General features: G+C 36.6%; 1 long non-coding RNA gene across 1 annotated transcript; it reads left to right on the top strand.

Moving 5' to 3' along the window:
• The first annotated feature begins 425 nt into the window (after positions 1 to 425).
• Positions 426 to 25963, top strand: LOC137859267 (uncharacterized). The gene is made up of 5 exons (XR_011098216.1): positions 426 to 484; positions 3787 to 3874; positions 23173 to 23317; positions 23395 to 23533; positions 24478 to 25963. It is a non-coding gene; the product is annotated as an uncharacterized lncRNA (long non-coding RNA).
• The last annotated feature ends 256 nt before the right edge of the window (positions 25964 to 26219 follow it).

Below are 26219 nucleotides of genomic sequence, written 5' to 3'. Positions count from 1 at the left end.
TATTAAGTCATCTATGATTGTTGCTTTAAGGAAATTTGGAGAAACACACAGCTCTTTGGTCCTTCCTGACATCAAAGCCAGTGCTCTAACTTACAATAACACAGAAACACAGCCCCTATGCAGCAGGAGATGGAGAGACTGATTCTAGAGACCTCGGAAAGCCTTAGCAGTCAATTTACTGGGGACAGAGAGCAGGTGGCCACCAGCTTCCTAACAAGTTATTATATGAGCAAGTGAAGCCCTTTAGAAATGACCAGCCTTGGATTTCAAAATATATTCTTCTTGTCCTCTTTCCCATCTGTAGGCATCTCAAAACTCTTTGGGAAAGGATATTTGTTGGATGTTTACGTTATGGTCTGTTTTATTCCATCTCTGTCCAATCTATATGCCATGGTGACACAGGTCAGTGAAAACACTGCAAGGAAAGAGCCATCTGAGAAATCTGGAGTGGACAGAAAGCTTGTGACAACTGTCAAACTGTCAGGTGAGCAATGTCATGAATAAAATATCCCTAACCTAGCTATGAAATCATATGGGGCTGCTGAGAAGCAATCGCAGTGTTAGTGTAGGAATGAAAATCATCTGGACAACAAAAGAGGAAGCTGAGTTATGGTGCAGGATGTCAAGTCAGCTATAATTAGGGTAATCCAGTTGAGGTAGAATAATAATGATAGGGTGCAACATAAATAGGAAGAGTACACATTGTTCAGGAAAGCTACAGGCAAAAGGCGGGGTAGTGAAAGAGTATTATAAATTCATAATGTGCTAAGCTAAAAAAAAAAAAAAAAGGAAGATAACATGATAAAATGGATAAGTTTGATTCAAAAACAATTTAAGAAAGGATCATAAAAAGGTTTGGATAATGCTGGATGTCTGCTTTAGCCCCCTAGAGTTTAATTTGTGCTGGATAAAGATCTCCATAACATTATTAGAAAGAGAAATATTAGCACTAGGAGAGATTTACTGTCTTTATGGGAGATTTTGACCTTCTAGAAACAGGCTTTAAAATAAATATTGCTAATAATGGCAGAAAGTAAGAATATCTGGCTATGGTAAGTAAAAGATTTTTTCACTGAACAAAGGAGTTATAACAAAGCCATACATCTGGGAAGGGAAACAATAGTTATGTATTTGGAGTTAAACATTTGGAAACTTGACATCCTTAGGATGTCTGTGAGTCACTAGTGTAATAGGGAAGAAACAAAAAGTGTTCAGACATGTCAGGCAGCTAAAAAAATATCAGGCAGTAGTTCAAATGTATCTACAACACAATACACAGTTCTTCTTAACTTTATTAAGAAAAAGATATTTTGATAACCAGTTTGAGGATAGAGCTTTTTTCTTATTTGACCTGAAGAGTACAGATGGACAATACGTAAAACCACTTGAAGGCAGAAGAAAGTGTGATTAAAAAAATTATCTTGGCTTGTTTAGACAAAATAAATCAAGGCTGGAAGGAGTAGTAACACATGGGAAAGAAAAGAATTATTGTACCATAAATGATAACACTGGAATAAAACCAACTGGACTTAGACCAGTACAAGTAAAGGATAAAAGATCCTTAATCACTAGAAGATTTAATTTCTCAGCAACATTCTGTGTACAGACACACCAGAGCAAAGGCAAAGAACACAGTGAATACATAAAACTGTGATTTGATAATTAAGATGGTCACTTTAGGTGACCTTTGCATCCAAGAGAAATGAGGTGATTTGGAGTTATGGCACTGACTAACAATGATATTTTGCATTCTTTGCAGAAAAAGGTGATTTCCACTTTCTCTGTGAAGTATCCATTTTTGTATTCCTTGATCATGCATACCTTGTCAGTAATTTGGTTTCTGACTGCACTGTGCCACAATGTATGTACTTAGAATACATAAGTCTCGCTACAATGTTTTTTGAAATATTTTTGAATGCATTGAGAAGAAAAATGTAAAATGATGAAGAATTATTTGATTAAAAATAGAGTTTCCCAGATGAAATGGTCATTTATGTATAGAATGTTACTATGGAGACACAATATGTTATTGAGACCAAAAAAAATGTAGTTAGATGGATGCATACTCCTGCAGTCATATAATAAAAGGGACTTAAAATTGTTATGCTTATTGCTGTAATGTTAATTGCTTTTATTCCCCTCTGAAGTTTGATAAATGGGAGATGAACAGAAGAGATTCTCACTGTTTTTAAAGCTAGTGCTTCAGTCTGCATATTCAAGTGGACATCTCTGAATCACTTAGTGTTACTGAGATATTTTTTGCCCTCAGAAGTAGATGTCAGTATTTTTCAGTGAAAGCTGAGTTACTCTGGCATCTAGCAATCTGCAAAAGCTGAAAACAAAATGACCAAGTGCATGACTGTATAACAGTATTTCAAACATCAAGAGCATGAGTTATCAGACCTTGAAGTTTCATGAAGCATGCTGGCACTTGTTACATAAGCAATGCTATACAAAAAGTAACTTCCACTATGATAAGATCTATAAACCCATTGTCTTTCTTAGATTACACTAAACCTTAATGACCTGTCTGTTGGAGACCTACTTGCAGAACTTTTTATTTTGCAAATATATATTGTGATGGAATGAAATATCTCTGCTATTCAAGAGGCTTAAGCTGATGCTAGAGATAGGAAAAAACAACCTGAGTGATAGAATAACCAGCCAGGTCTTCACAGCACTCATCTGGCTGTGTTTAATCCAAACGTAAGTTTTTGGTTATAAAGGGCAATCTAACTTACTCTGTCTTCACTAAAAACAATCCCATGCTGCTAGTGCTAGGTGTCCCCCATGCAGTGCTCAGGATTGATGACTGCAGCATGCTGTGGCCGAGCACTACAGAAATTCCTCAATACTTTTATTCCAGCCATCACCTTACTGCTGAAACTCAAGGCTAAATGCATCAGCTATAGCTGTCTGGGCTCTCTCGGCATCACCTTGCAGAAGGGAAGCACTTAACCACATTAGGAAAGCTTCTAAAATAAGTTAGTGAGTTGATGGCCAGATAGAAGCTATGCCCCATTGAGAGCAACCTGCAAATTGTCAATTAAAACTGCCAACTCACAGCTGAAACTATTTTACTGCATACTTCTGTTAATGCACTAAGTGGAGTCAGAATGGGTGACCTTAAGGTTGTACCTTGACAGCTTATAAGAGCCTGGCTATGCCTTGCGTTGACTGGCTATAGTGCAGAAGAAATAATTTTGCAACTTGGGGAAATGAAGTCCTTACTCTGTCATTCACTAGGAATTTGTTTGCTGAAAAGAAATTCAATCCAGGCTTTTCTGATAGCAAACAAAAAGATATGTCTCAGTTAAGTTGCCCCCAGATGAATCATAAAATATAACTTAATATGCACATGCATCTGTTTCATGGAAACTACAGACAGGAGGAAAATTATGTGAGTGTTTTAAAGGTTCTTTAGTAACGATGAGCTCAATTGTATTTTGTTAATGCAAACTTGAAGTTATAAAGAGGAAGAACAATAATGGATGGAATGACTTTCTCTCTTTCTGTCCTTTCCATTCCCCTTCCTTTCTTATTTTATATCTAGTTTAATAAGCTGATATTATGAGAGATACTTTTTTTTTTCCTTTGTTGGCCCTGAGATGCAGATTCGTTTGTGTTTATTTGTCTCCTGGAGCTGAATTCAGAATTACGGAAGCAGTTCTGATAGAATCTCCTCTTATGGTTGCTTTAAACTACTATGACCGCTATAATAATTCTGCAGTTTACAGGAATGATACAAAGAGACAATTGACCTTTATTTTCATTGTCCTGTTCCAGGATTACAAAAGACCGTGGTCCCATTGCATGACAGAGGTCAGAATTTACTGACGCTGGCTGTACGTGCTACGGAGAACAAAGTACTAAGGTATGCAATGTGATGAGTGGAAAATGGAAAAATATCATATATATCTGTTTTCTGGTAGTGGAGGCTGAATATTGGCTTGTTTTGTGCCTCGTGTTACCCAGCCAAGATTTCTTCAGTCTGTCACCAACACAGCATCTTGCCGACTGTGCTGTCTGTCTCGCAGGCATGGAAATGCCACTTCTGCTTTCACCCGTTTTTCCTGGCAAAACTTCTGCTTTCACCTGTTTTTCCATTATGGTGAGGGGAAAAAGGTTGTTAATATTAAAGAGAAAAGTGCTGTAACACTTAATGAGGATGAAACTGGGGATGTTGACCATATAAAGGCTAATGCAGCTGCACAGTAATGTACAGGCATAGTTAAACCTACAGCTTTTGGCACATTAGTCCCCTGAAGGCCAACTAGTCTGTTGTGAGACAGTGAGAGGTCACATTGATGGCAATGAATGGAAGCATGAAGTCTGAGCAAGAGGTTCCAGCACACTGGCTTTTTGGAGTTTGCTGACAGAGACAGGTGTACTAACCAGGAGGCTGTGTTATTTAAGTTACTTGAATTTCATAAATGGCAAACTGCAAGAAACAACTTTGCATACAGGAAAAATTTCATTTCTAAATGTTATCAGTTGGTGGGTTTTTTTTGTTTGTTTGTTTTTGTTGTTTTTGTTTTGGTTTGTTTGTTTGTTTTTCCCCACTTAATCTTGATAGATTCCAGCACAGAGGTGGACTGAACAAATTTTATTTGGATGATAGAATGGCTACAGTTGTGAAAATTGCGCTTCTTGCCCACTAGATTTTGTTTAAGAAAATTTCTAACAATAGCAAAGAGATCTTTGTATCTTTCCCGTTGACTTTCTCCAGCACACATTTATAGTCCTGAGAGTTGTCAGCATACCTGTTGTCAGTGCTGAGAGGCTAGAGGGAGAACAGAGAAATGTGTTTATTTCACCAAAAATAAAAGCTTGCAATGATCATAACTTCAATCCCTCTGAACTGTAAGTCATTCCCCTTAGAACATCGGACAATATAAACTGAACAGGGAGACAAATAACTTGGTCATTATTCAGGACAAACAAAGGATATTTCTCCTTTAAAAGAAAAAAAAAATGACAAAAATAAGCTTCAAACATTATTATAAACAGATCTCAAACTACTTCCCAGTATAAAATTTCCTTCTCAATATAAAATTTTGAAGAAAATATACATTTTTACAATAAATAACATGGACAATTGAAATCTGAAAAACTTTCCATTTTAATTGTTAGAAATCAATGGGGAAAAAATCACCTTAAAGTGAGAAGCAAATTTTCATTTTAAGTATTTCAAGGACAAAAAATAACATCTTACAGCTGTAGGTCGAAAGCCATAACAATAAAATTAGCTTTTGGGAATATAAAGGTTCTGTTGCATTATGAGGAAGTTAATACATAATTAAGCCTCGGGTATACTGATGGCTTCACATTTTCAAAGGTCTTAGGAGACCAAATTTGACATGATCTATGGCTATATATAATGTTTACAGTTGTATATCAAAAACAATTTTAATAAGAGCTGTTGTACCAAATACCTCTGAAAATCCAGCCCTGGCTACCTTGTAAGAAAAGGGCCTGTCCTACTGGCTCATGTTTATCTGAAGAGGGAATTATTTCCTTCAGGATGTCAGATATTGTGGGAAATTCTAATTATATTTTATAGACAAAGCATTATTTTTCTTCTTATCCATAAATTATGCATAATCTGCACATTGCTTTGAGAAAGCAAAGAAAACATAAATTAAGGACAGAGGTTATCTGCACAAATATGGCAAAGAGAAAGCACAGCCATTTATTCTCCTTGCTGTTCATGGAGCCTCAGAGACCTGGTTGTTTTTAGCAGCAAGTGTAACATTGGTATTACTAAATTATCCATTCCTGAGAACAGGTGCTTATAACTCATGTTTACATCGAGTTTGAATGCACAAGTGACTACCTACACTGACTGATATGTCAGAGCCCAACAATTATTTTTGTTTAAAGTAAATCATTCAAAAAGCAATTCACCACTTCTTGTTTCACTAATGTTTCAGTCATTAATGTTAAATCTATACTGTCTTTGCAATGTGAATTTTTTGTTTTCAGTTTCCAGTGAGTATTGTGATCCCTACTGAGATCATTCTTAGCATGTAGGAGATTCCCTTTCTAGAGATAAATATATTTAATATCAATCCAACTTTTAATTTACTTTTGGATAAGCTAAGCAAATTTATTTTGCTATGTTGTTTGCTCTTTCCCCCAGCTCTACCATCATTATTGTGATTCTGGTTTTGCCAGTTTCTTAGCTTTTCTTTTTTATTTATTTATTATTATTTTTTTTATTCCAGGTTCTGAGACTGTAGTAGTTTATATGACTTTCATATAGTTGATTCTGGATCAAAAACACACTCGTACTTCTACTCACTAATTAACATGTATTTCTAGGGTCAGTGTTGGTTTTCAAGGCAATACTCAGGTGAACAGCACAGACTTTTTTTTTTTTTTTTTTATGAAAGCTGTTTAAGTTGAGCAACAATTCTGAAATGAGAAATTACATGGTCATGCATATGTCCAGTCTGGTAGTGCATTGCACAGTCTGTTACCTCAGGCAAAGTAAATTGCCGGCTTGTCTAGAGAGATTTCATCTGCCTCCCACTGGTTTGGCAGAGCAACCTAACGTCTGCCTGTAGCTGAGCATGTAGATGTGTGTTAAATGTGTCCTGGGACCCCTGCAGAATTATGATCCCTCGTTTGTGATATTAATATAGCTATTAGAAGCCAGAAGAACACTGTCAGTATCATGTCCAAACAGAAATATGAGACTCTGAGCCTGTTTCACACATGCAAGTGTAAAACATGTTACAATTGAATGTACGCAAATCTCAGCAGTCACTTGCTGGTAAACTTGGCATTGTATGTGCAAACAACATGTGCCAGAGCCTGTATTGTTTTAAAATCTGCTTAGATTATAGGTTAGTAATCATTGCTTTTGAATTGAAATATTACCTGGATGGTATTTGGTGGGATTATATTTTTATTACTAATATTATAATATTCACACAGGCAGGCACACACACACTCTTTTCTTCCCAAATTATAATCCCAAATTTGGGATTTGACTTGGTCTTTGTTATATCCTATCAATGCAATCCCTTCAACATTTTTTATTTTTTTTCTCACAGAAGAAAATAGGCATGGATAAATCACATCATAATCTATCTTTAATGTCCTCAAGAAAATGCTATGATCTATCATTTGGTCTTGTATATGAGACATTATATTTTGAGTTCAGGAACTTTTCTATAAAAAAATTCAGTGTTTCAGTCCATTAGTTACTCACTTTAGTTTGACCCAGCCTTAACTAGATAGAGCATTGTGCAAATGAGATAGATGGGAAACGGCCTTCAGTAGAATGAATGATTTGATGATCTCCACTAATTTGCTATAGGACAATGACCACATTAAGGAGATTTTATTTTTTTTTTCTGGTTTAGAGAAGACTTCAGGCTATGTACTAACAACAAAAAATGTGGAACTGACTATGCCTATTTGATACCCCTTGCCCAAATACATTTCTAACATATATAAAGGGAGCTTTTACACATGCAAAATTACTTAATGTACTGACTTACATTACATATGTCTTGCATCTTTCTCTTATTTCTCCAATCTGTTGTTCTCATTATAACAGAACCCGCAGTTTAAATTTCAATTCAAAGTACTGCTTGTTGAAATCAGCTTCAAATCTACCCTCTAATCATCTGAAGAGTCTTATATCTCTGGCTTCACAGTATTCAATAGGAAGAGAATTGCCATGGTAGAAGGACAGATTTTTTTATTATTAGTTTTTAGGTTAGATTGAAATGTCCCTGATTAAACAGTAGTTCCCCATCAGAAATTAAGTTGTACCACTAACAAAAGTATCTAGCTAGCAATAAGAGAAAAAATCAGTGTGGACAGTGTTCATCTATAACAAAAGAATTGCTCACAGGTTTCAAAGACAGCTTTCTCAAAGCAGATGTACAGCAGTGCTCCCCCATGCAGTGAAGGCTTTCAGCAAATGCCTTTCCAGGAGTTTTCACCAGCAAGTGAAGCACAGGACACCTCCAGAGAGAAGACTTTGTTGGTCAGGAGGGAAGAATAAGGAAGGGTGTGACATGTTGATCTTGAATTTATGTCCAGTACATTTAAAGATGTCACTTAAGAGTGCTGAAAGACTATCCAGTGTGGTAACATACAAGATTGCTGGTGGGACTCATTAACAGCCCAGGACATTATATTTGATGAAAGCTGGCTTGGGGTTGGAAGGAGCAGAAGATGCTGTGAAGAGGGTATTTTAAAATGTCTACTGTTAACTAGTCTGTATTTGATCATCAATTTAATCATTTTAAATTAAAACTTTCTATGTATGAATCATAAATGGCTTTTAGGTCAAGCTAATCAGAACAGTTAAAATCACCTTCTTGCTGTCCTACAGGGTCTCATTAACCCACAAAGAAGAGGAAACCTTCCACTTCTTAGCATTCCATTTAATTTCTGCTCAAGTAACCAGCCTATTTCCATTTGTCTAGGTTGTCACTAGGGGAAAGAAAAAAAAATCCATTTATAAATATTCAAAAGCCGATTTATTTATTTATTTACTTAAATATGTAAATTGGGACTTCCTTGTGACTCAGCTTTACCTCCAGGAGTGACCAATATAGGAGGAGTCAGAATATCATTATTTTCTAACATTCTGAACCTCAACATCCCTTCATACATAAGCTGGGACTTCCAATGGGCAGACAGCATACAATGTTGACCTTCACTTCAGCATGAGCTTCATACTTGTAGTATGTACTTTCACTGAAAAAAAGGGCCTTTGGAAGAGATGAGTGCTTTTTTTTTTTTTATGTGAAACTTAGTAGAGATTAATCCTTTAAATGCTCTAATTATAGCCATTTAAGTATAAGGTATCCAAACTAAGCTTATCACCTTCAGAGAGACAACAGCTGACCTTATAGGCAAAAGATGAGCAATTGCAATTAGCAAGTGATCACTTCCTGAGATGGGCAGGTCTAATTACCTTTTCTGGGAGCCTTGTTCTCTCCACTCATTATAAAAAGATAGCCTAAACAGTTTGGTCATATCACATCCTTAACTTTCAGAAGGCTAAAGTAGATGAGTTAAATCCTACCTTTATCCAAGGAGTGTCTAACTTGGGGTTAATGCCTGCTAGCAATTGCTGCTCATCACCAGGATGCTTAGCCTGTACAGGCTTAGCCTCTGCAGAAGGCTGGTGAAGAAGACCAGAAGATTTAAAGACTGCATAACCCAGGAAACCAAAAACAACAAAGAAAGCAAAAGGTAGTTTCAGCTTAAGTAGTTGTTACTGTCAGCTAAGAAAGGGAAAAATGTTTCCTATCCCCCCTTAGGTAGTTTGTACATATGAGATTAATTAGGGTATTAAATGATAATAGTAACAGTAAAATAATTGTTAAAACAGGAGCCTTTTCAAGGATATAAAAAGTCTTGATTAAATACTCAAAGTATTGTCTATTCAAACGACATTTTCCCATCTCTTCACTGTTTTACAGGCTACTGAATTTCAGAGTCGTAACTGGACCCATCAAAAATGGGTATCTGGGACCTCATTTTCTCTTCTTGTCTCCTCTCATTTCAATATTAAATAAGATGTTCTTTCTCAGCCTGTGTTCAGACACCGAAAGCTCATCTGTGAATTTGACTAGGGCTGAATGGATTATTCAAAGCACGCATGTTTGCTGCTTTGAAGGGGACTGTTTTGATTCCATTCATTAGAACAATAGTGAGAATAGTGTCCAAATGTACTCACTGTGACTGCCTGTAATGCTCTTATGTATATGCATGGCTACAGTCTTGTATTGTCATATGGACCCTTTGTGTCAGGTCTGAGTCATTTTGCTCTTGCTGCAGAAGTTACTGTAGTAGCGCTTTCTCATCTATTTTTTCTGTTATCAATTTAAATCTTTAAAGGCAAGCAAATAAATTCTCTGCTGTCATTTAAATATATACTAATATTTAAGCAGCAGCATGTTTGAAGTCTGTAAACATCCATATTCATTCAGTATTTTTGCCAAAGTAAATGAAGCTACTGACCATTTGGAACCAAATGAGCTGTCTCTGGTGGCTAATTTCAGTTTTACAGTTTCTCATTAGTTTTGCTCAAGTCATGTTTTATTTTAAAAAAATCCTACAAGTCCTGCCACCCCCCATCATAGATTAGTATATTCCTGTAGGTAAACCTAATTATTTTTAAAAATATAGTGCCCCCAAATTAAAATTTTCCTCCCTAATGGCCCTATATAAGTTTCCACAACTGTGATACGAAAGACAGGTATGATGGAAATACTGGAAGCATGTGATTCTTCTCCACAGTCTTGTGCCAGTTTCTAATTAGCACAGAAAGGTAAATGGTGCAAGGCAGTTTGCAGAGGTCTCCAGAGCCCCCTTTTTGTCTGCAAGACAGCTTTGCTGTTTGTCTTTGATTTATGGTTAGGGGGTCCCTGGATTAGGAACATCCAAAGGCAGTTGTGCCACCACAAGTATAGTTGTAAGCTTTCTTCTCTTCTGAAAGCTGTGAGAAATTTAGAGATAGCCAGGGCGAGTGCTGGCACTCTCAGCAGCATCTTTAGTTTAAAAAAAAAAAAAAAATACTGTGGGCTGATGTGCATGCTTGGACCAAGGCCCAGCCTCAGATGGCAGTTCAGTATAAATTATTTTAACCTTGATAACGCAGCAGCAGTTAGATCAATGAAAGACTTGTGAGGTCGTCTAGTTCCTTCTTCCCGCTGAAGTACAGCTGTTCTCCATGAGGTGTCATTCAGACACACATTCAGTGTCTGGCTGAATAGAAAACCCCAGGGAATGCTTACACAGACTCTGAATGTTGAACTTTGTCAGAGGAGTCTCTTTCAAAGTAGGTGAAAATTAATGGAGATTAAAATGCCATAACGGATTGGGAATGCTCCCTGGCTTTGTCACAGGGAGGCCAGAACAGGTTTGTCAATTCCTGTGTGCTTGAGAAGATGGGTAACAGTTTAAGAGGCAAGGGTGACCTCTAGTACAGATGGAAAAAGGTGCGTATTAAATATTCCCATAGCCTGTCCAGTAAAATATCTTGTACTTTAAAGTGAACTGAAAACAAGCCGGTTAATAAAAAATAATTTTATTTTTATGAAGTACATTTCTGCAATGAATAAGATCCCTTTTATTGGTTTGTTTGTGTCTTCTAGTTAAAATCAAAAAACAAAAACAAACAAAACAAAAAAAAAACTTAACTGGGCAAGAGAGAAGGTGGCTGTCTCTTTGCTTCATCCTGACTTCTGCCCTCTGGGTTTGGGGAACCTCCTGTAGCCTGGAGCCAGAGGCACTGTGACCCTCGTAGAAGTCACTGGGCTCACACAGATTTCCATATTTTGTTATGATAGGATTTGGATAATTGTAAATATTGTTGTTTGAAAAAAATAAAATGATTTTTACAAGTACGCTTTACATGGCTATATGATAGAAAAGATCTGGGCCTCTGGAAAGAGAGTAGGTTGAAAATGACAGGTGTCTTCATGTGTCAGACCTTCATGCTCCTTTAACTGAAAACAGGTAAAGTCTAATACTTCTGATTTAAAGAAACTGAGTTTGCCCTTCTGCAAAGGCTAGCTAAAGGTTCATGCATAATTTAAGTCATACTTACACTCTATTTTAAGGTTTTAGGTGAGACTTAAATGACTTATCCATCTTAAACTGAATTTTCCCCCTAGAGAAGCAATCTATATGCAAAGAGTAAATCAGAGATACATTAATTTCTTCACTACATAACTTCAGTAAGAAACAAGTTTTTTTGTGTGTGTGTTTTATGACTCGAACCACCTAGAAGGCAATGAAAAAAAAAATCCCTGTGCATCACTGAGATGCCATCTTTCCTACTAAGAATGAAGGTAATGCTCTGTGACACTAATGTAGCCTTGCACCATCTGCTTTTTCAGTCAATAACACTCAAAGCTGTTCCTTTCAGAATTCATTCATTTTAAATGTTTAATTTTTTGGGGTGGAAATTATATAGATTGTATCATTCTTTTCATATGTGGTTTTGTTTATAATGGATTTATATATTTTAAAGTCAAAGAGACTAAAACTGAAAATTAACAAGATAGAAATTAGTTGTGCAAAGTTCTCAAAGTAGACATTTCTACATTATAAGCTATTACCGATATAGATATACAAGCCCTTTGGAGGGGAGGGGATTTACATTAATTGTTAAGATGTTGTGTTTTTGTTTTGTTTTGTTTTGTAACTTTTTAAGAGATCAGAAAAAGGAAAATCAAGCGTTTGATGTTTCTTTTCCAGTAAATTTCTTAGTGAAATAAAAACTCAGGATGGGCTGACAAACATAATCAAGTGTTTCATGCTTTTTAGGTATGGGAAGTTGACATGTAAACTGTAACCTTGCACTGAATAGAGCTATTCAAACACACAACTGTGGGTGTCAGCTCCAATCACATCCAATGGTGTCAGGGGAAAGAGGAGGGGCGCTAAAGAGTTATTCAAGGCAATGTTAACTTCTCATTTGCAAAACTTGAACTCTGATACCAAACATTACCTGCCAATAATCCTTTGAAACCAAAACATGTGCCAAGTCCTTATCCATATAGTACTATCCATCTACATGTATGCCCCGTGGTACTAGGGACCATGTGCAGTACTGGTTTCTTCCTCTGCCTAACCTGAGAAGAGGTACGGTCCTTTCTAACAAATTTGGATCTAATTCCTTATTAAAGGCTTTGTCACTATCAGTTTGTGTTAGTGTAAATTCCTCCATTTGCCAATGCAAACACTGAAACCAGTGAAGCTACAGAATTCGGAAGTTCTGCACAAAGGAAATTTTATGTTGGCAGTCTATTAAGATGTACATTGTGAAAATTATTTTTTATAGATGATTGTACTATTTGGGGATGGCATTGCATTTTTTTAACCTATAATATTAAATTATTTATGCATAAAGGTAAGTGTGCCAAAGCAACAGTGAGCCTGAGGAAGTCTCCTGTGCACAAATTTGAATGTATCACAGGGAATGCGTTTGTATGGAAAAAATTGAAAGAGACACCAGAGGAGCTACTGTGTAATATGAACAGACAAAGCAAAAGGGCTACATGACAATCCAGGGAAAGAAAGAGAACTGTCAGATCGAATATAAAGGTGGAGCAATCACAGCTCCTTGGGCTGTGTTTAACTCCATTGGTGCCATGCCAGGAGGAGTGCCAAGATTAATTATACATTCATCAGTCTGTATATAGCAAACTTCTATGGTCTAGATACTTGTTACTAAAAATAGACCTCCCCACGAGACTTTCCTATCAACATATGCAATATACTCATATACAAGCAAAGGATTAGAGCAAAGAAAGGGCAGGAAAAATTTGAAGATATGTACTTTGCCTTTATATCAGCCAGTTTTTCCAGGAGACACATTAAGTGTTCATTGGAATGTTGTAATTTGGTGTTGCTCTGTTTCTGCACAGGCCAGTACTCACAAGCTATATTCAAAGGTCTTACTAAGATACACCCATGCAGAGAACAAATTAATATATATAAATGCCAGGTTTCTTGTTCTCATGAGTAGCTGATATCCTGGCAGATCTTTCGCAAGCTGTGATGTGAACTGGCAAGTGGGCTGCCAAGAATGAGATAAAAGAGCATGACAGAGACTCCAGAGTATGGTAATAGTATTCTCATCCCAGCCACACTTACACTGTTATTTTATTTATTATTTGTTACATGCCTGGGGTATGGCTGACACATTGCAAGAGAAAAGAAAAGATACTTCTCTTGTGTCCTTAATGTATTTTGCTGTGAAACACATAGTGTGCCTTCTGTGAAAGAAGACAGGCAAGCTTCCTTATTTCTGTGAGGCATAAGCTTTTCAGAAGCAAAAAATATCACAAATTCTAGTAACTCAAAAATAGTACCTGCAAGTTTTATTACTTAAAAAACTGAACAAATTATTTCCACGGTTGTGAGGGTTTTTTTTTGTTTGATTGATTTTTATGTGTGTGTGTGCATGCATGTGTGTTTTGTTTGTTTTGTTTCCCCCCATGGAAAGTTGTTTCTTACTTAGGTATTTTGTTTTTCAAATAGACAACTTCAGATTTTCACACAAGGACCATTAATGAGTGCTCCTCTCATGCTTCTGGAAACCTGTATCTCGTTTCTGGTCTACAGAGCCATAATTAATGTCTCAGTATACTCAGTGTATAACACATTTCCCTCTGACATGCCCTAACCATAATAGAACCTGTGAAATCCTGATTTTTCAGGTCTTATCAAGACCTTCCTTGAAGTAAATTGGGAGTTATTTTAAGTACGATTTTGATTAGTTACCAAAGATGGCCAAGATAGCTCAGATTCTAAAAGGCAGCCATTTTATGACTCTAATGCTACTAATGGTACCTAGGAAGGGACGTGACTCTAGGAACAACATGCTTTATATGTGGGCACTTTCTAGTCCTCTGCTTTATCTCTTCTCTGGAAAAGATATGATTATGCCTCGAAAGCTGTAATATTCCATGTATCTGCTGACAGACCTTTGAGCTAATGTAAAAACAGGCCTCTGGTAAAAACATACCTATCCCAAGGGATTATGGCACTTGAATCTTCCCTAAGGGCTGCAAGAGCCATGCTTGCGACACATACTTTCTATTAGATCAGAAATCGATAAACCAGGTTGTCTAAATTTTTTTTATTGAACTGAACTGAGGGGTGGCATGCACGACCTTGTCCATTTTAATCCTTTTATTATCAATATTAATTAATATAATTTTATTATCAATATTATCAATATTAATAACTTTGTGCTTGTGTATGAATGGATGATTTATATCTTTTTATTCCTAGCAGTTGGGTAGTCGTACACATGTAAGTGGACAACCACCACATGCATAATATGAAACATTTGAACTTAAAGTAAACGGTGTTGAGGGATGTATTCTAATAGAACCATTTTGTTCTTTTCACTCTCTTTGAGTTGAACAAAGAAAAAATGTTTATCGTGTGGGGAAGTAATTTAATCATGTTGTAATTACACTGGAATCTATGCAACTAGACAACCTTCTTGTCAAGAAGGTGCGTTTTTACTGTTACTTGAAAAACAGAACATTGATTTATACTTGTGGTTTCTACGTAAAACAGGAGTACAAGCAATACCATGGTATTTTAGGGCATGTTTTGCTGAGTGATACCCATGAATGTGAGGCCTGTTTACTGTTTTGTCTGAGCAGTCTTTGTGAATAGACACTGCCAAATATGAAAAGAAGCAAAGAGGAAGCACGGAAGAGTCCAAGATAGACCAGAAAATGCCCATAGAGTGTTACTTTAAAGAAGGTTGAGGAGAGAGAACAGAAAGCAACTTGTAATGGGAAGGGAGAAGGATAGAATCCTAAACTTTGGCTTTTACTCACTGTCTTGTTCCAGAAAACAGGAGTTTCCAGCTGTTCTTAATAAATAAGCATGACAGAACTAAAGATATAAAATGATTGATCAAATATATCAGTATGATAAACTGGTATGAAGGCTTCACATAATGACTGACTCGTTGAAAAGTGCATCATGAGTAAAACTTGTTAAAAATCTTAATATCTAGTTCTCTCAGAACTTTTATACCTTTCTGATTTTTTGCAATGTCAATTATAAACTTACTCCTGAACTTCTTACTTGGAGGCAGGCAGAGCAACACTATGTGGTTATATTAAAGCCTCACCTGAGAATATAGTTATATTTCCCAATCCTGTTATAACATGCTAATAGTTGGGATCTTTCAAAATAAACTTAATTAAATAGTTCCCTTGATGCGCTAAGTTAAGCATTGAAACAACTAGCATGGCATAAATCATTTAACAACTTTATAAATGCATTTTTCCCTAGATTTCATGTATCAGTGTCGCCTTGTACTCAGAATCATCTGATTCAGTTTCAGGAAATTCAGAGCACAACATTTTATGTTCAGAACATAGAGATGGCTGAACTTAGAGATTTGATGAGCAGTGACTGGCAGTTCATTTTTTATCCCAGGTTTCAACTGAAGTGGGGAGGTAAATGCTGGCAGGAAGAACAGGAAAGAAGTTTTAGAATGCTCATGCACAGTGCAGATCTTATCGAGCAACCTGCTCACCATTAACACACAAATTCTGTTCAATCCTTTTACTATTGCATTGGCTGATGTTACTTAATTATTTATTGATAATATTCTGTCTTTTTCATGCATGGCCTTTCACCCATATTTTAATGTAACCTTTATTCTGTAATAGGAGAACAGGCAGGGCTTCATGAAAGAAGGGGCTGTGTTACCGCAACACGTTGGCCGGGGAGGTGATGCTGTGTAAAATAGTGTCCTCTACTGCATGAATCGAGCTAATACACTTGCGATATGCTACCCCAGGAGGAAGGCAGAGTGAAGTGGAAAAGCTCCTTCCCTTGAAATTAAGATATTAAGCTGCAGCTTTTCTGCTCGGGTATGATTACTGGATGCTATCCAGGATTTCTACTTAATCAGAACTGAAATGTTAATTTTCTTTCTTTTGGAGGGGATTTTACCATGAAAGGGTTTTCTTGCAAATCCTGTTGCTTACCTGCAGTTCCTTACTTGTGATATTCTCAACAACAGCAAAGACTTACCTATAGGTTACATTTTCCCTGTTAATGAGAATATGATTTATCTTGAGAAGTAAACCAGCTGACAAAAACTTGTCTTGAAGGGAGGGTTGGTTCATTGCAAAAGCCCATTACCGTTATTGATACTGTTGCTGGGTTTTGTCTCTTTCATATGGATGAAGAAGACAGGTAATATGTGGTACACAGTATTCTTTGATGAAAATGCTACTACGTTCATTTCACACTTAAAAAACCTGAACAGTACGAAGAAGTTCAATCCTGACTTCCAGTACTCCACCAGGTGTCTAAGGAGGCTGGCAGTCCAGATTTCAGGGTGAATAACTCAGCTTTCACTGTTTTCAGTATAGTTATACAACCCATGACAGCAGAAGATATGAACCAGTTCAATGAACTTAGATGTTAGTGAAAGCAATATTTTAAATACTGTTAGCTATTGCTGTGGTATGGAGAAGCTTAATACGTTGTATAGTACTTCATAACATAACTCAGCCATGAGGCATTTCTCCTGTCCTATATTGTTGTTTCCTTCCACAGATACACAGACCTGTGCAGATTAACAGTGACATGATGGTTCAGGGATGCACAATAAAACATGAGTTACTTTTCAAACTTTATTCAAAATAAATGTAATATTTATTTGGCCTCTCAGAGTGCCATAGGAATGATGAGCGGGCATTCTCAATCCTTTTCCACAAACTGGAAAAAAGAGGAATAGGTGTCATAAATTAGAAAAGTGTCCTCTTTGTCAAACTCTCTCCACATTGACTAGGTCTATCCCTACTCTTCCTATTCTGGATAAATTCATAGGTTTGGGAAGATAGGTTTTAGAATTAATAGAGGCTTTTGTGTGTTTTTTGTTTTTTAGTTTTTGTTTTATTGTTTATTTCTTTGTTTTAAAGAATATTACTGAGATATTTAAAGAATATTACTGAGAGTCCATTATTATTATTGACTTCACCATGAAACAGATGACAACCAATCAGAGCTTATATACTTAGCAGAGAATGTCATGTCTTCTTGTTATGTCTCTCTTGATTTTTATCCAGTTCTGATGATGTTATGTTAGAGCATTCTCCTGCTTTGTCTTCATTCTTTGTTTTGTTTTTTGGTTTATTTTTGGTTTTGTTTGTTTATTTTTTACTTTCAGAGTTTGAGAGTCTCATATGAAAATAATTTGGCTGATATGATAGAATTTCTTTTCTGAATTTGATTATTCATGGTCTGGACCACTTTCTTGACAGCAGTAAGAATGGCACATCCTTCTCTTTAATTTGTCTGCTGTTATTTCTCTCTCATAAAGCAAATTATAATTAAATTATGCTTACAGGAATGGATTTGTAGCTGGAATTCCCTAGTGCCTAATAAATAGCAGAAGTAATGAGTCCATTGATCTGGGAAAGAATATTCCAGGAAGTATATGTTATGAATGAGTTTGCAGTGCAATATGACAACCCAGTGATTTACTGTGGATGGAGGCAGATCACGTAATACAAATGATTGTGGTCACAGTCGCACAGACAGCTATTTAATAGCTGTCATGCTGCCCTTAAAAGACTGGGGCAAAGAGCGAATGTCTTCTCCAGTTTTTTTCAGAGATTTTGATACAACAAAATTAAGTGGAATGCATCGTTCCTGCACTCAAAAAGTAAACTTGTTATTTTAGAAAACAGATATTTTAGAAAAATATTTTTTGGGAAATAATAAAAAAATAATAATAATAAACAACTGTTCTAGTTAGCTTTTCTACACACACAAGCCCATCTGATGAGAATATTGCCTTGTACATTAACGCTCAGGTTTTAATAAGAAGCAATTTTGTTGATGCTGACAGAGTAGTATTTTGAAAAATGTGGCAAGACAATTTTAAAAATCAAATTTTGACCACTAATTTTTACATATTCTGAGCAAAAGTGAATGTAATGAATGATATATATATTGACCGTAACACTCTAAAGAACACGTCCCATATATGAAGGGTTATGTGACAATTTTTCACTAATAAATTATAGTTCTGTAAAGGGGAAAATACTATATTTTTTGCAACCTGGAAGATGCTTGGAGGTTTTTAGAGAAAAACTTATCACCATGTTAACTAAAAACTAATGCAGAAGAGGACAGCCTATCAAATGAAGCAAGAAAGAATTCCGTTATGTCAGACATCTAAAATCTCTACTATATCTGACATAGTGAAGAATGTGATTGGGTTTTTTGATATTTTCTGATTGACCTTTTTATTCGATAAAGTTGTAAGACTTCTTTTAATATGAAAGGAATATTTGATGAAATTCACAGAAAGCAGCCAACCTATTAGTTAATATTCCACATGACTGAACAATGTTATTGATGGATAATGTGCAATTTGGTGGAATATAGCAAGAAAACTCATGCATGTTTTTCCGCTTATATGTACAATCTACTAAGTAAATGTATTCTTTATTTTTCTTATTATCCTATTAGAAGAATAAATAGAAATTAAGTGACAGAAGATTAAATATATTTTTTCTGCTGAATTAATTTCTATTTTATAGGTTTTGAAAATTGGTGATTGATGTAAAACTGGTGTAAAAGTATGATGTCAGACTGCTTTAGACAAGACAGCATACTGATGGATTCAGAATTATACCTTCAACATAAGAACATGATAAATGTCTCCAAAACATAACCGTAGAATACCATAGAGAATTCTGAATCTATTTGCAAATAAAGAAAAGCTCATCCATCTTATCACTTCATTAAGAGGAAAGAATATGTAGTATACTCCCATTAGATGCTGTAGAGAATTTTGGGTGTAACAGATTTTAGAAAAATCTTTGTTTCAAATCAATATAAAACTACCTTTCTTGTCTCTGTTTTGTGGCTACAAGATTGTTAGTACTAATTTTCATTGAACATTTGTTTGATAGGTGTTTATGCTGTTGTCCTCTGCAACTATTTTGCTCTTTAGCGCTTTTGCTATTTTTATGAAAACAGAAACAAAAGTGATGTTAATACAACCACATAATTGTAACTTTTCCTTGCTGTTTCTATTCTGTCCAATGTTTCCTGGATCATACATTTTCAACCTCATATGTCTATTTGGTTTTCAAGATGTGAAAGCATCTCTAAGGTATGTCACGTTTTTCCCATATTGGTGGTAGCTGTTTTTATGGCTATTGTGTCATAAGCTATGCTGTACTGATGCAGAGCTATCTCCTTACAGACTTGCAAAGACTGATGAATATTTTCATACCAGCTTGGTAATTGAGTCACAATCTTTGTCAGTTGCCTGAGGGCACAAAGCAATTCAAAGAAGTCATTTGGAGAACTCATCTTTTCAGACTCTTGTTCTCCATTTGCTAGACAACAAGGGTCTTTTTGTTATCACAGTAAACCTCTGATTTTGTCAAGTGGAGAAAGATCATTCTTTACATGCTGTGTTCTTATATTCTTACTTAAACATATGTTATTGGCCAGAAGCAGTTTGAGGATACTAAACTTAACTGGATCTCTGGTTTGACCCAGTACATCGATTCTGGTATTTATGCAAGAAAGTCTATATTCTTCCTCAGGTAGCTAGAGGTAAAAAGAGTATTTGATTGATATGCACTCATTGGATATATGGAGGTCCTGTTCTTCACCCAGTTCTGAAGAGGACTGGCAAGACCTTGTTGAGCTTGCTTGAACAACCTTGTTGAACAACCACCTCAGACATACATAGCAAATATATTTGTGAAAAGTAGAGTAAGAAAGTAAGAGGTAAAAGAAGGTCAGTTTGAAACTTCCAAGAGCAAGTTCTGAGAGCTCTCTCAATTTCAGTCCTTTATCACTTCCATCATCCTTTGGAGTTACACAAGTTTAATTTAGATTAAACTGGAAACGTGGAAACAATTCAGTCAGTGATGCATGAGGAACAGAAAACAGTTCTTCCCCTTCTGATCTTCTTTCAAGACAGAGGATAAAGAGCACAAGATCTGTTCTTCCATTATTAAGATATATTTCCTAATACTCAAAGTGAAGTAATCCTTGGAATAAGAAGATGCTGTTAAGACATACATACTTGGCAGGGTGGCACAAAGTCTTCTGTAAGCCTAATAGAAATGTAACATGACAAAGGTTTTGTTGAAAACCAGGGAAGTTTTAATGCAGGCTTTTTTTCATTTGTTCTTTTCAAACCATGCCTGTTGCAACTGTATGCTGCAACAATAGCAAAAAATTACTGTCATTAATAGTATAGATCTATTTTACATGCAGAAAGAGACTCAGCAGGATGGATCATTATGAAATTGTAGAAAACACTAACATAAACTCTGGGGATTCAGGTGGCTAATCTGGATAAAGGGTTTTTAAACCATGAGGCAAGGTTGAAGATAATGTGACATTGGAGAGTAGAGTGGATAAAATTAGAATAGACTTGGGAGAAGAAAGTGAATTCTGTCCTTTAGTTATCTAAAAAAAAAAAAAAAAAAAAAAAAAACAGCTGAGACCAGAAAGTATCAAAATGTTATGCCAATTATTAAAGCTGCTTTCCCTGTTTCTTCATGTTGTGTGAGGCACAAATGAATATTTTTGTCATATCCCAGCCCAGTTTTACTATTAGTCTCAGGGTTAGATCTGACTTTCCCAATCCAAACTTAAAGGGAATTCCTCTCTTTCAGTATGACTGCCCATTTTTATTTTATGGTTACACAAAAAGCAAGATCAAGGCCAAGGCAGAAGGAGTGTAAGGAAAAAAGAGACTAAAGACTGGTCCCATTAGGAAAGGCATGTTTGTTGAGTGAACTTCTGTTTCGCACCAGTCTTGCAGAGGCTGACCAGGAACAGCAATGCACCCTCTTTCCCAGGGCAGTGGGTACCCATTCCCCTAACTGCAGTGTGAGGATTGATTCCCAAGGAGCTTTGCCTAGGATGACAACAAGGACAAGTATTACAAATTCTGTCAGTTTACTTCTACTGCTTTTTCAGATAATAAAAAAATGGGGGGAGGGGAAATCTTCACAGATATTTCTTGTCCACATCCTCACCTTCTCCCCTCCTTCAAGTACAGAAGCAAGGTTCATTTTTCCTTAATGCATTTTATAGTGGGTTTTGAAATCTGCAGGTAGAAGGCACAGTGCTGTTATTATTACTTATAAGAGACAACACAGGGAATGCCATCAGTGAATCTGTCTCTCAGAGTTACGTTTGAAATTTGCAGTCCTCAGCTATCTGGCTAGATTTAAGGAATAACTTCTGTTGTTTGTAATATATGAAGCAATAAATGGCTACTGAAAATGATTAATAGCCAAAGTGAAGCTCAGACATTTCTTTGATCTCAAAAGCCATTTATTGCAAGTATATGAAAGCAACAGATATTATTGCTATTATACAACAAATCATAAAATCAGAAAGGAGAAAAATGCATCTTTTTCTTCTTGTGGATGCTGAGAATGTGTTCCGCACTTTTCCTCTGAGCTGGATTTTCCATTGAAACACATGCTAGAGGCACAAGTGGGATCAATAACATCACAGACACAGCTTTAAATACTGATTAAATGATCAAGGACAGATACTGTTTGAGGATAAGCTGAAAAATTGTTCACAAAAGCAGCTGGTGCAGAAGAGAAGTGACCTGACTGGACAATGAGGGTTTTGTGTGCAGATCCGTTTGATTTGTTCTTGCTGAAATTCTGTGCTTGTTATATAACCTCTCTTGATTAATTGAGCCTCAGTGCCAGGTTGTCGGCTGCAGCACAACCTGGCTTGGCCAACCGAAACTGGCACACCAGACTGCTGCTAGGCTTTACTTTGTTCTGCCCTAAGCCTAGGACAGATTCTGTGCTTGTCTGGTTCTCCAGAATGAGATTTCAGACTGGCCTGACTATTTTAGGTGCTTCTAAATCCAAGGAGTAACTACTACAGCCAGTGTAACTGGGACACAGTATTGCCTCTGTTACAGTCTGTTTGCCATATGAATATTTGATGAGTTAGATGTTCCTGTTGTGGTTCTGTACCTACCACGTGAAGTTTCTTCACATCGGGGGGGGAAAAAAAAGTCTAGTAATTTCCTTCCAACTTCACACTGGTCATAGTAGTCTGAAGGAGACTCTGGCTTTGGGAGGATATTTCTGGAAGCCAAGTCCTCTGGTCAGGCCCAAACAGCCTTTTGCACAAGGTAGGAAAAGAAGAAGCCATTCCACTGGTCCTGTGTCACCCAGAGAAGTCTGGTGAACCCAGAAGGCACCAGGTGCAATGGAACCACTAGAGGCATTCAGTGTAAATTTAATGAGAGTGAATCTGATACTGTATTTTTAGGCCCTAGGTGGAAGAGGCTTTAAAGGGGTATTCAGAGAGAAGTTATGAAGTTTCACCCTTATTCCATACAGTAGTAAGGAATGCTAGGGAAGGGCCAGGATTAGGAAAATCAAATTAAGGGAGAAGCTTGCATGTAGGTACTTTTTATTTTTATTTTAACCTTTTTTTTTTTTTTTTTTTCTGGCTATGATTGTATGAAGTAATACTGTTTCATTTCAAGAAGTAATATTGTTTCATTTCAAGAAGATTAATTGAAATAATTTACCTATCCTTGTGAGACAGAATAAAATTGGGATGTGTTGTCTCTAAGATAGGAGTAGCTGATTCTTCCCTGCCTCTTTAAAGGGTGCCCATGGAGAAACCAAGACAGAGACCAAAACTTCCGTACCAGGGGAATCCTACAACACACTGGATGGAGGCATCAGCACAACCTTGTAGTCTCTTCTGCTTCTCCTTGTATGCTATGAGAGTTTCTTTATAGGACATTCAGGTACTGCACGTTTTTGGTTTTTTTCTTAATATAAATAATCTGTCTTTACTAAGAATGAAAATTTGATAACATTACAGATCCAGATGAACCAGTATTTCTAACAGCTTGAAAGAAAGTATTGCCCAGTTTATTTGTTTGGATTTTCAAATTCTGGTGACATGTACTGCAGTTTATGGATTTTATGATGTCCAAGATAGCATTGGCTTCATCCAGGAGGTAAGTGACGATGTCTAATTAATGATAAATGTTTTAAACACATACTCACTGTAGTTACTATAGACTTCAAGTTGAACTCAGCAATTTATCTTTCTTCCTGGCTCATTAAACACTGTTTTGAGCTCCACTATCATACAGCTAATGATCATGTCTTTAGTAGTCTTTGCAAATCAGTCACCTCTGTCTTCAAATTAGTTCTGAAAAAGACAGGGAAGTCTAAAACTTTGCAGTCCTGCAGTCAGACTGCAGCTGTTTTTCAGACTCTATTTCATTGAAATGCTGAGGTTTTCTCCCAGGGGTTGATGAGCTTTCTCAGTAAAAGTTTCTCTCCTCTTGCTGGTCTGCATGTGCAGGGTCCAAGATTTAGTCTCAACTATGTTGTCTGCTTTTATTTATAATTTTTATGGCTGGATTATCGGTATTGACTGCTTCTCCTCAAAGGAGGATTTCCCATCATAGAGGAGTCCCTGGTGGCACTGTATATAGATATTACTAATGCATCCATCAGCAAATTATCTAGGCACCAATTACAAAATGGAGTCTCAGGTGCTGTGAATAATTGATTTTTTTCAGTGTAATAGCTGAATTAAGAAGTTAGAGAAGAGTCTTGTTATATATGGAGTGGTAATTCGTGTTGAAAAAATGGTTGATATTAATAAAGAAGGGGGAGATTTGGGAGTGTGGCCATGGGGGTCGGAAAGCCCTGTGGTTGATGATAAGATTAGACTCTTAACGATGAGGCCATCAGGAATGTAAGAGTTTAGAGGGAATAAAGAAGGGTGATTCAGGAGACTCCATGCAGTATTGGGTTGCTTGTTCTCCAGCCATTAAGGCATGGAAGTTTCTGGGTTTTTGCCGTTGCTGTTATTTGCAAAGTTGTTTGACCAATAAAAAGGGTTTGTTTTTTTTTTTTTGGTGTTTTTTTTTTTTTTTTTTTTTTAAAGAACTGCTGTGGGGAGAAGGGTGTAAGAGGGGAGCCTGTCCTCAAGATAAAAAAAAAAAAAAAAAAAAAAAAAGGCAACATGATATAATGAAGTTATGTCATCAATAAAGAAACAAAAAGAAGGAATGAAAAGGAACAGGCTAGCAGAACAGAGACCAGGATGGGAACATGCACACTGATTGCCTCATGAAGATAGATTCGGCCAGACTCAGCAGACTGCTCAAAGAAGCTCATAGAGAAAATCGCTGGAAATAGGTGCACCGGAGCTGGGAAGAAGCTCAAGCTGAGAGAAGCAGACCTGTGCATACAACTGCCTCTCGCTGGTAAGCAGTTGCGCATTATGGGGAATCATACGTCCTTAGAAACAAAGACTGTCCTGGTAGCCTTACAGCTTATTCTCCTTATTAACAATTGGACAGTTTATGATCCTGAAATATAGGACCAAATTGAGGTCAAGGTGTGGGACTCTGCAACTAAAAGCGACAAGGTTGCGGCGGGATTGCTCAGCACCTGGTGAGCAATCTCTGAGGCCTTAAAGAGCCATGTGGGGCCACAATCAGAAACGTGGTTTGCCAGACAGAGAGGGAACTGCGGGCTCCTTTACTGATCTGACTGCTACGCCATGGGCCCCTCCGCTACTGCCATCGAAGGTTTTTGCTGTTATGCCCCCTGGTGACTTGGATGTGCCTTTTGACCCAGGCCTTATTGGCCTTGAAATGGAGGTGGGTATGTTTTTCTTCTATCTGGGAAGAACGGGATACATAAAGCCCGAAGGCTGAGTTGCTTGACAACTTAAAGCAAGACGTATTGTTCAAAAGGAATAGAAAATGGAGACTTGTTTGTAATCAAGAAAAGGAATGGAAAATGGAGACTGTTAAGTCATGGAACTTAAAGGATTGTTTGTTACCTTTTCTGATTGTACATATGTATAGGCATACTCGAGTTCAGTAAGTCATGGAGACTTGTTTGTAATGAAGAAAAGGAATGGAAAGGATTGTTTGTTACCTTTTCTGATTGTACGTTTGTATAGGCATACTCGGGTTTAGTATGTAAAAGCAATGTTCTATATATATTTAGAAAGTTTAATGTTCGTGTGTGCATGTTGGTGAAGTGTAGACTCCCCGCACACCCAGCGCTGTTTACTTGCCTTTTGTTCCTTTTATAAATATTCCTTTTATAAATATTACTAAATTCAGATTGATTTGAGACTTCATTTATAAGTCTTAATTTAAGGTCATTAGAAGTAACAGTGTGTTTTGTTCTCAGACAATGCAAAAAGAACACTCACCTATGTGTGGCACTGTAGTTCAAACTCAAAGCCTGCTTGAGTAGTAGGAATGCTTCTTCCATCTGCCAGGAGAGAACTCTATTTACAGCATTTTCAAGCTATCATAACAGAGGTCAACCTTACCAATTGCAATTTTCTGTATGGTTGTGACTCTCATGTGAAAAATAAAAATCTCTCTGGAACTATTTTGGAAATTAAATCTACATTTTTAATAGCTTTAGTATGGCTCCTGCTGTGTCTTTCAGCAAACATTTGCTGAGACTCTGTATGAGATTTGCCTTACTTTGCATTTAAAAAACACTGCTCTTCACTTCTTGGGAGGTCAAGTGTCTGTATTGAATGATCTATACCTTTGAAAGTTCTTTCAGTTTTCTTTATTACTGATTGAATGGCTTGACAAAAAGTTCGAGTTCAGCATTGTGATCTGAAATTGATTGTGAACAGACGCATTCTAA

The sequence above is a fragment of the Anas acuta genome, chromosome 7, assembly GCF_963932015.1.
Source record: "Anas acuta chromosome 7, bAnaAcu1.1, whole genome shotgun sequence".
In the NCBI taxonomy this organism is placed as follows: Eukaryota; Metazoa; Chordata; class Aves; order Anseriformes; family Anatidae; genus Anas; species Anas acuta.
The sequence above is the reverse complement of the archived record's forward strand: the minus strand, read 5'-3'. Positions and strand labels throughout refer to the sequence as shown.